The sequence below is a fragment of the Martes martes genome (assembly GCF_963455335.1).
Source record: "Martes martes genome assembly, chromosome: 5".
Taxonomy (NCBI): Eukaryota; Metazoa; Chordata; class Mammalia; order Carnivora; family Mustelidae; genus Martes; species Martes martes.
Genome location: NC_137892.1, coordinates 157,796,297 through 157,806,473, shown reverse-complemented (window position 1 = coordinate 157,806,473; position 10,177 = coordinate 157,796,297).

Here is a 10,177-nt window from a genome sequence, read left to right as displayed (position 1 = left end):
GAAATTTGCATGAGTGCGGGGCTCCTGAGACCTGGGGTTTCCCTGTTGTAAATCTGGATTAGGCCGTTTTTTAAAAATAAATTGTTACATAGTTCCATATTCATCGTTGTCCCCCGCTTCATGCTTTGGTCACGGAAAGTTGTCATAATCAATTCCGTTGGCTGCAAAAGTTAAGAAAAGAGGAAGAACCACGGATTAGGAAAATCAGTGACCGCGGAGAAAACAGCTGCATTCTGAGGCCGCAGGTCTTAGGATCCCAGAGGGAACCTCGTTAATTTAGTTGCTTTTAATCGGAAAATGCCTGAATCCAGACTGAGGATGACTTTTTCCTCTAGGGATCTTTTACGCAGAGAGAGGGCAAATCAGTAAGATAGACCGCAGGACTGTTCAAGGGTTATCTTCGGGCAAAGGTAGAATCACGCTGCTCGCCCACGTGTAAAAATGACTCGTGTTAAAGATTTTACACTCCTCATTCATTAATGAGGGATCCAGGCAGATGTTAGAACGAGTTCAGGGGCGCAGGGGTGGCTCAGTCAGTTCATGGGGCTCTTGATTTCAGCTCAGGTCATGATCTCAGGGTTGGAAGATCAAGCCCCCCCACCAGTTCCACTCAGCCTGGAGCCCGCTTGAGAGTCTCTCTCCCTCTGCCCCTCCCCGGGCTCACATGCACTCTCTCTCTCTCTCTCTCTCAGATAAATAAATAAATAAAATCTTCAAAAAAAAAAAAAAGAAGAAAAGAAATGTTTTAAAAGAACAGCTCAAAAGAAAAATTTAAAAAAAAAATCACACATTTACATTTATAAAGAGTAAGAAATTGTTGAAAGTGTAGAAGGAGGCAAACTGGCTTTCTTCCAGGGGATGGGAAAGGAAGGCGGGTGACACAGGACAGTCTCGGTGTCTACCATTTACCTACAACTTACACAATTGTCAGGTGTCTCCAAGACATTGAAAGATGACAATCAGCCTGGAAGACATCCTCTAGACAAGCCTAGTTTTCCATCAATACACAGAATTGTTTCTATAAGACTGTTTTGAAGCACCTTCCAGCATCTTGGAAGTACCATTGACATAGAAAGACTAGATATGACTAATGACACGTCATTTTTCTCTACTTGCTAATGTGGCTCCCTAAGCATTATTACTAACTTCTGATTTAATAACACAGTGGTTAACACGCAATAGTTCATAATCTTAAGACTCTATGCCTTGCTGCAATTTACTAGCTCAGTGTTAAATTTATGTACGTACTTTAAAAAAAAAAGAAAGCTGCCTCCCCATCAGTTTCAATTTGCAAAATGTGCTATAGATTCAAATGTTATAAGGCAGCCCTTTATTACAAAATACTCCTCTGCCACAGTATTCAAAAGCAATTAATTCCTACCATTTTCCCACCTTGTTTCCTAAAAGGATCTAGCAGATCCTTCGTACGGTTTTACTCATCATTTAACTTGTACCTCTCACTAGAGCCCGACTGGACTCTTTCCTGCCCTGCCCTTTCCTTCCTGCGGCTTTCCCACCTTGGGGAGAAGGCAGCCCTCTGTTTTACTATTTATACAAATCATCTTCAGCTTTTAGAATTCTTCTCCATGAAGCTTGCTTGAGTGCTACAACTCTTCTTCTTCTTCTTCTTTTTTTTTTTTTTTTTGGATTATTTTATTTATTTATTTGAAGGCGAGAGTGAGCAAGAGAGAACATGACCAGGGAGGAGCAGCAGAGGGAGAGGGAGAAGCAGCCCCCCCACTGAGCAGGGAGCTTGTCGTGGGCGCCATCCCAGGACCATGAGATCATGATCTGAGTCAAAGGCAGAACTTAACCCACTGAGCCATCCCGCTACTCTTTTGCAATTCCCTCCTCTACATTCCTGAAGAACTATTCCTTTGGCATTTTGTACTATATAAACACGGTCACTGGGTAAGTATCATGTTCTCGTGGAAAAAAAACCTTGTTTACACAAATGTAGTGACCTGAGGTTTCTCGGAGCAGATGCTATGAGTATTCTACTCTTAAAACACTAGAGCTCAATGAAGAATGCTTCCCATTCCTGTCAATTTTCCTTAACCCCCAGACATGTTCCTTCTCTTTGGATTTGGTTTCCTTAACTATAAAATGAGGGAAGACACCAGATCTGGTTCTCAAATTTTAGCCTCCAAATCCCCTGGAGGGCTTGGGAAACCAGAGGGCAGGGCCCCAACCAGAGCCTCTGATCCAGAGGGGTCCAGGATGGACTTTTAAGAATTTGCCCGTCCAACAAGATTTTGGGTGATGACGCTGCCATTCCTGGTCCAAAGACCACACTTTGAGAACCAAGACCAGAATTAGGGACTAGCGAACCCACTTAACTGATCATCAAAACCACTTAGGAAACTTGCAAAGGAAATCCGGATGTCCTGGGCTCAGACCTCCTAAGCCAGAACTTCGTAAGTGACACAGGGAGATTTCGTATTTCAAAAAAGCTTCCCTGACGACCCTTATAATGGACAGAATTTAGGACCTGATTGTACTAGATAAGCTATACAAGTCATGTCGCTGTCGACCTTCCGTGGTTTTATATCCTGGGTTCAGCAAGAAAAGCCCAGCGGAAGGAGGACAGGTGCAAGCCCCAGGCTAGAATATCCCCCGTAGCTCAATCAAACTGGAAACATGCAAGAAAAGGGATTTCTGGGGAAAATGGCTGGGTCTAGCCAAGAGGACACACCGCCAGCCCATCTCACCATGGTGAGTACTCTTCCCGTCCTCCCCATTGTTATCCGCTGGAGATACACTTATTTATCATCAAACAGATCCCTTTATATCCCGGTCTGAAATGTCTGTAATCAAATTATTTTACTGCCTTGGAATTTCTCCAAAATAATGGGTAGGTGTTTGGGTTTTTTTTTTCCCCATATCTGAGTAATTTTTCAATTATCACCAAGAAGCCACCAAAATGTTATCACCAAGAACACACGGAGGGGCAGCCTTACACATAAATTCTTGTTCTATCCTGAAGTGCGCAAATTTCCCACAACACCCAAGATGGCAGTTTTTCAGATTCCCCAATTTTAGTTCCAAATTCCTCTGGAAAATTCATCACACAAGTTAACATTTAACCCAGGCTCTTAAAAAAAGTGTTTGAAGTTACATTCTTACAGAAATACTCGGTGTAAGCGGACACTAGGATTTCACGGAGTTCCTTAATAAGCTGAAGAACGATGACTCAGCACACACAGCAGGTTATCTTTCCAAAGTTGTTTTCGTTTTCCTTGTGAAATGAGGAACTAAAGTCCAGGGACCGAATGAGCCCAAGCTGAATTAACAAACGGGGCAAAGGCAAAGCCCAGCAAGACCGCTGACTCCGCTAAAACCCCATGATTAACACTGACCTTGAAGGCAAGGTCACGGAAAGTATTCCGTGGAACTCTTCCTCCCAAGAAATGTTGGAACACCATCAGAAAAAGTGCTGGTGTGTTTCGGAACATCTCGAAATCATACCTGAGGGAGAACATATTCCAGCTCATCTGTTACCACTTACGGGGCCGCACTGCTGACTCAGTTCCCACCCCCGACCCCGCAGCCTCCGATGCAGCTGGAGGTAGCCGGCTGGGAAAGCAGGCCCTGCCGGTGAAGACGGGTCAGAAAGCTGAGTAGAAAAGAGAGCAACTGGCTTCTGGAGGATTCTTCGGCCAGTCAGCCATCTTGTCACCCCCAGAGAGAATGCCTAAATTTCGCTAAATTTGTTTCATCAATCTCTTTTTTTTTTTTTTTTTGCCCAAGTATGTAAGTTACGGGCAACGTGACATTTGGTCCCTCAAAAAAATGTGTGGTAGTCAGCCTCCTAGATGACCCATAATGTGCTCCTTCTTCTGGGAATTCACACCCTCGTGCAGGCTCCTCCCACAGATGGCGGGGCAGAGAACACAGCAGCAATGATGCTGTGTCTCTTCCGGTGTTAGGTTATAAAAGGTGACTTCCATGTTGCATTCTCTCCCGTGCACTTTCAGATCACTTTCTCTGGGGGAAATCGGCAGCCATGTCATGGGTAGCGCTGTGGAGAGGCCCATAGAGCAAAGATGGTCCCTGATCGATAGCCACGTGCCTGGACCATTGAGAACATGGGTCCCCCAGCTCCTGTCCAGTTTCAGGTGACCACATCCCCAGCCAGCATCTTGAGGGTGACCTCCCTCCCGAGAGACCGCGGACCAGAGCCAGCTGGCTGAGCCACTCCCGGGCTCCTGACCCTCACACACAGCAGAATAATAATTTCTATTGTTTCAAGTTGATAAACTTGAGGCTAAATTGTTACATAGCAGTAAATAGTTAATACATACTTTTTTAAACTATTGCCCCACATTCGTTTTGGGAGCTTCCGTCGTTTTTTGTTCGGTGTACCCGTATCACGTTCTTTAGTTATCATAGTTTTTTGGTGGATACTCAAGTTCTTCTCTCCATCTTCAAAATCATCTTGGCTCTTTCTGACCCTTTACTTTGCTGTATTAATTCTGGGATCTTAGTGTCAGCTTCCATGAAAAATACCTAACAGGATTTTAATTAACCTTTTCGTTAAAATGGCACTGATATGTTAATAAGTGATTTGCATGATTCCTGAATGTTTTCCCGTGTACAGAACAGACGCTTGTCCTGGGTCCACAGCCTAGGTTGAGCCTCAGTGAAAGGGCCGTTCAGGGGTAGGTGCCCCAGAGAAGAGAAACCTTGCCGGACAGGGCCAGAGATGAAATCAGGCCAATTTTTCTTTCCCCGTCTAATGGGTTGGTTGCAATTTTTTTTTAAAGATTTTATTTATTTATTTGACAGACAGAGATCACAAGTAGGCAGAGAGGCAGGCAGAGAGAGAGGAGGAAGCAGGCTCCCTGCTGAGCAGAGAGCCTGATGCGGGGCTCGATCCTAGGACCCTGGGGTCATGACCTGAGCCGAAGGCAGAGGCTTTAACCCACTGAGCCACCCAGGCAACCCGGCAACTCTTAAAACCCTTTCTGTGAAATGGCCTCTTCTCAACCTTTAGTTGTGCGGTTTGTTCTGCCCGTTTTCAGGTCGATTTCTGGGGTATTGGGGATGATTTCAGAGTGATCTAGTTGTAGTGTGAAGCAGCGAGCCCGGGGTCCTCCTGCTCTGCCGCCACCTTGCCCGCACACTCCCTGCATTATATCATTCATACACCTGCAAGGAGGAAGCTCTTGTTACCAAACCCTACAACGTGGGAACCGCCTGGGGCAGCGGGCTTTGCTGAGAGTGCTAGAGGGAGCCTGAGGGGCCTTGAAGAGGCTGTTCCTAGGAAAGCCATGGTGCCTAAAGGTTCAGGGAAGAGCTTGCAGGAGAGAGAGGTAACTGTTTCTAGAACCCGGAGAGAGAGGGCCTGGCTTTGCTGCTGCCTGTAGACATGCGGACAGAAGGAAACGCACGTGCGGACTCACAATCTAGTTAAGGAGATTTCGCACCCGAGTACTGAAAGTGCTTTCTGGCCTCTTCTCATGGCTTCCAGTAAGACGCAAGAGAAGAGGGATAAATAAAAATCGAAAGGAGCTACGACTGGATGGTTTTGAAAATTCTCAGCCTTCCCAGATGGTGAATTACGCTAGAAGTAAAGAATGGCTTCCAAGGCAGGGCCCGGCCGGGAACACTGTGGTCCAGAGAGAAACCCGAGAGCAAGCCTGTCGAACCACTCTGAAGAGATTTCAGAAAGATGGAAAGTCAGAGGGACCCCAGAGTGCCCTTCTCAGACAACGAGCCCTTTAAAGAGATTAAAGATGTACCTCGCACTGCGGTCAGAATGCCTGTGTCCCCTCCAAATCCATGTTTGGAAATCCTAATCCCTAGGGCAGGGATGTTAGGAGGGGAGGCCGCTGGGGTGATGAGGTCATGAGGGTAGAGCCCTCAGAATGGGGTTAGAGTCCTTGGGAAAGAGACCCCACAGAGCTGCCCAGCCTCAGCCACCTGGTGAAGAGAAGTCCACACCCTGGACGAGGCCCCTCACGGCCACACTGACGCCCTGATCTCAGACTTCCAGAACCTCGAGATAAACTGCACAGTGTGCGATGTTTTGTTAGAGCAGTCCGAATGCGCCAGGACGCGCATAGGCCCTGGCAAAGGGCAGAACTTCTGGAACATGTCCCCATACGGACCCTCAGCTGGGAGCAGGAGCCCGAGATGGAGAGGGGACCCATCTCTGAGAGACTTGAGGGTGTCGTCTTTGTCTAATGGAGCGCGTGCTCAGGAAAGTCACAGAAAATTCATAGCTTTTAAGAGAAAGACGCGCACAGGAATATCGCCGGCTCAGACCGAAGGGGCAGAGACAGTACAAAATGCAACGGGGCCTGCGGACCCTCAAACTTCTCCTGGCAGGCGGCTGGCTGAGAATGTCACTCAGTGGCAAACACCGGATACCTTTCACAGAAAAGGAAGGATGACTCACAGGGAGGAACCAACCACCCAGAGGGCCGAATCCAAAGCCTCGGGAGTCCAGCTCCTAAACCTTGAGACAGAGTTAACGAGTTGACGGTATCCCCGGACTAGATTCTCGAATCTACACGGAGCAGCAACTTCTCCCTTGCTCTCATTTTCTCCCTTTTTGAGCAAGAGCGTCTGGGGTGGTTTTCCTATGTCAGTCCCACTATATATTCAGTGGGGAAGGGTGTTAGGGACCAAAAGTGTCTCCTTAACATTCAAACACTGAAACCCTAACGCTTCCACGGGGTGGTATGTGGAGATGGAGCCTTGCGGGGGAATTAGGTTTAGATGAGGCCATGGAAATGGGGTCTTCGTGATAGCATTGGTATCCTTATTGGAAAGACACCGAGAGCTGGCCCTTTCTCTCTCTCTGCCTCGTGAAGATACACCAAGAAGGCGGCCAGCTCCAAGCCAGGAAGAGAGTCCTCGCCAACGCCTGACCATCACGGTCCCCTGATCTGGGACACCCCCGGCCCCAGAATTGTTGTTGAAGCCCCCCCCGCCCCGGTCTATGGTATCTTGTTACAGCAGCTGGAGCTGACTAATACAGAGGGAGTGGGGGGCCGACAACTCGTCAGGAAGAACCATGCTGGAGGAACTGTATTTAGGGAAGTATAATCACACCCAGACGGGAAATACGTCGTGAGATTCTGGACGTAGAGCAGCCCCTGTAGTAGCATGAAACTTCCCGGCACTCCGGAAGGGGTTGGCTTAATTTGCACGTGGGAAGGATAGGAGTCTTTGGTGGACTGTGGCGGTCTGCAAGCTGGCTGGCACCGTCCCCCACCTCCAGTATTCATGTGCCCCCACAGTCGCCCCACAGTTAGTCCTGCGTGACCCACAGCATACAGCAGAAATGATGACATCGCTGATGTTAACTTATTTTTGTAAGTGCGGCTAACTTTTCCCTCATCCCCTCTTTCTCTGTTTCTCTCTGTCTCTGAGAGAAGCCAGCAGCCCCATCAAGAGGCCTACAGGGTGACTAACCGGGACTGGGGCCCAAATCAGCAAGGGGCCAAGGCTTCCTTCCAGCGCCCTAGGCCTGGGCCACCGTGGGCACAGACCCTCAGCCCCAGGCAAGTTTCGAGGACCACGGTTCTGACCAGCATCCTGACAGTAAACCTCCGAAGAGGGCTGGAGCCCGAACCACCTGGCTAAGCCCCTCCCGGATCCCGACCCCCAGAAACTATATGAAATACTAAAAATAATTTGAAATCACTGTGTGTATTAGTCATCTGTTCCTGATACTTTGACATCTGGAGGCTTGCTGACCTTGAGAGATTGTCCCTGGCAGGGCTAAGCCAAGACAGCGCAGACCTTTCATAGGCAAACCAAGCCATCCACAGCCTACACTCCAGTCACTTCCTTATGGGACTCTCCTGGGGCTCTCCCACCCTGGGACCCCATCTACCTGCACCAGTCACCCAGGTCCCAGGCAACTGGAGATAGCCCCAACGCCCTAGGGCCCCCGGAACGATTCCCACTAGTTTTTCAATCTTAAACTTGCTTTCCCTGCTTTGCCAATTCTTCCCTGAAAAGCACAGTAAAGGCTCCTGCTCACATTTTCCCGGCACTCCCTCTGCCTCCTGGATGACCCTGGTGCTTCCCGGTGTGCCCCACCCCAGGCGGTGTACTCCCCTTCTTGGGGATGTGTGACAAACCAGTGGGAGTCACCCCCCTGATCTGGTGACTCACATTCAAAATTCTGCGTTTTAGGGAATTTGTTACACACGCTAGATAAGTAATACACTTAAACACACCTGTCATTTTCCTGCATACCACAATGCTGTCTTCACATCTTGGAAAATGAAAATTATTCCTTAATATCACCTTAATATCACCTAGGGGTGCCTAAGCGTCTGCCTTCAGCTCAGGTCATGATCCCACGGTCCTGGGGTTGAGCCCCATATTGGGCTCCTTGCTCAGCGGACAATCTGCTTCTCCCTCTGCCTGCTTGTGTGCTCTCTCTCTCTCTCTCTCAAATAAATAAATACTTAAAAATATATATAGGGGCGCCTGGGTGGCTCAGTCGTTAAGCGTCTGCCTTCAGCTCAGGTCATGGTCCCATCGTCCTGGGATCGAGCCCCACATCGGGCTGCTTGCTCCGTGGGAAGCCTGCTTCTCCCTCTCTCACTCCCTCTGCTCGTGTTCCCTCTCTTGCTGTGCCTGTCTCTCTGACAAATAAATAAAATCTTAATATATATATATATATAGATATACATATATATACACATATACATATGTATATGTATGTATATGTACATATACATATATATACATAGATATACATACATATACATATATGTGTGTATATATGTATATCTATGTATCAGCTAATGCCTAGATCTACTTGTAAATGTCCTCCATCTCCCAGAAATGCCTTTACAACAGGTTTATTGGAGAACAGGATCCGAATAAGGTCTACATATTCTATTCCATGTTGAGTCTTTCAAGTCTCTTTTCAAAGTAGAATTTTCAAAAACACAAAACCACAAGTCTCTTATTAACACAAAGTAACTAGTACCAAATATTTAATTAACTCATTAATGAGGGAAGCAGCAGGATGGTTAAACTGGTTAAAAGAAACTTTCAGAGATGAAAGCATCAGAGAATGGCTTATAGGTGTTTAAAATTCTGGTTAACAATCTCCCAGGAGATAAAACCAATCATCAAAACATTTTTGATTATCTTTGCAACCAGACAAGAAACCATTTGCATCCTTACGAGACAAAATTAATTTCAACTTCTGTCAGATAAGAATCATTTGCCTCTTTCAGTTTTGTGTATGTTATCCTCCCCCTCACAGAATTATCAACTATCTTAATGAATCTTAAACAGTCTGAAATGAGGGTGTACCCACCCCCCACCACCCCCACCTAGAGCGTTAGTGCTCCAGCATGTTGTTGAAAGGCAAGGAGAGCAAATCATACATTTCCTATTTCCAAGTTTTGAGATTTTTTTTCTTTCTTTTTTTTTTTTTTAATTTTTTTTCCTTAAGTAGGCTCCGGGTCCGGCATAGAGCCTAGTTCGGGACTTGAACTCACAACCTTGAGATCAAGACCTGAGCTGAGATCAAGAGTCAGATGACTGACTGAGCCACCAGGCGCCCTGAGGTTTTCCTTTTTCCTTAATGCTCTTTTAATCTAGAATTGTCCCCCCGTTAGGTTGTTACCCTGTAGAAAGTTCCCACATTCTGATTTTACCTGCTTCCTTCTAAGCGTACTTCAGTCGACTGTGATTTTAAAATCAACACCTCATTGTTAGGATAATACACGGCACTGAATGCATGAGATGGTTTTTGTGCCAATGAGTTAATATTTCAGGATGGTGAGCTAATGTTTTATTAATTTATTCTCTCTGTTGTTACCTCAAATTCAAACACATCGGATTCCCATTGGGTACTCTAAAAATTGTGAATGTGGGTTTGTTTCAGAAGCACAATCCTGGGGTCTCCTCTTGACCGTGAACCTGCTTCCATTTCCTCCAGGAGTCCTTGGTGCCTAACAGATAGAGACGTCCTGGTGGTTGTCCTTGAAACCCTGGCCTGCAAGTTTCAAAGGCCTCCTCTGCCCCACCCTTATTCCTTACCTCAGCGAGTCACTGAAGGTCTGGCAACTTCTGTTTTTCATAAACGACACTGACTTTTCTCGTAGACAGCAATTTCTACTTTGTTCCGCTTTCCCCCTATGTCTTTAATATCCTCCTCACGGCTTCTCTATCTGGTCTAGCAGAGGGAGCA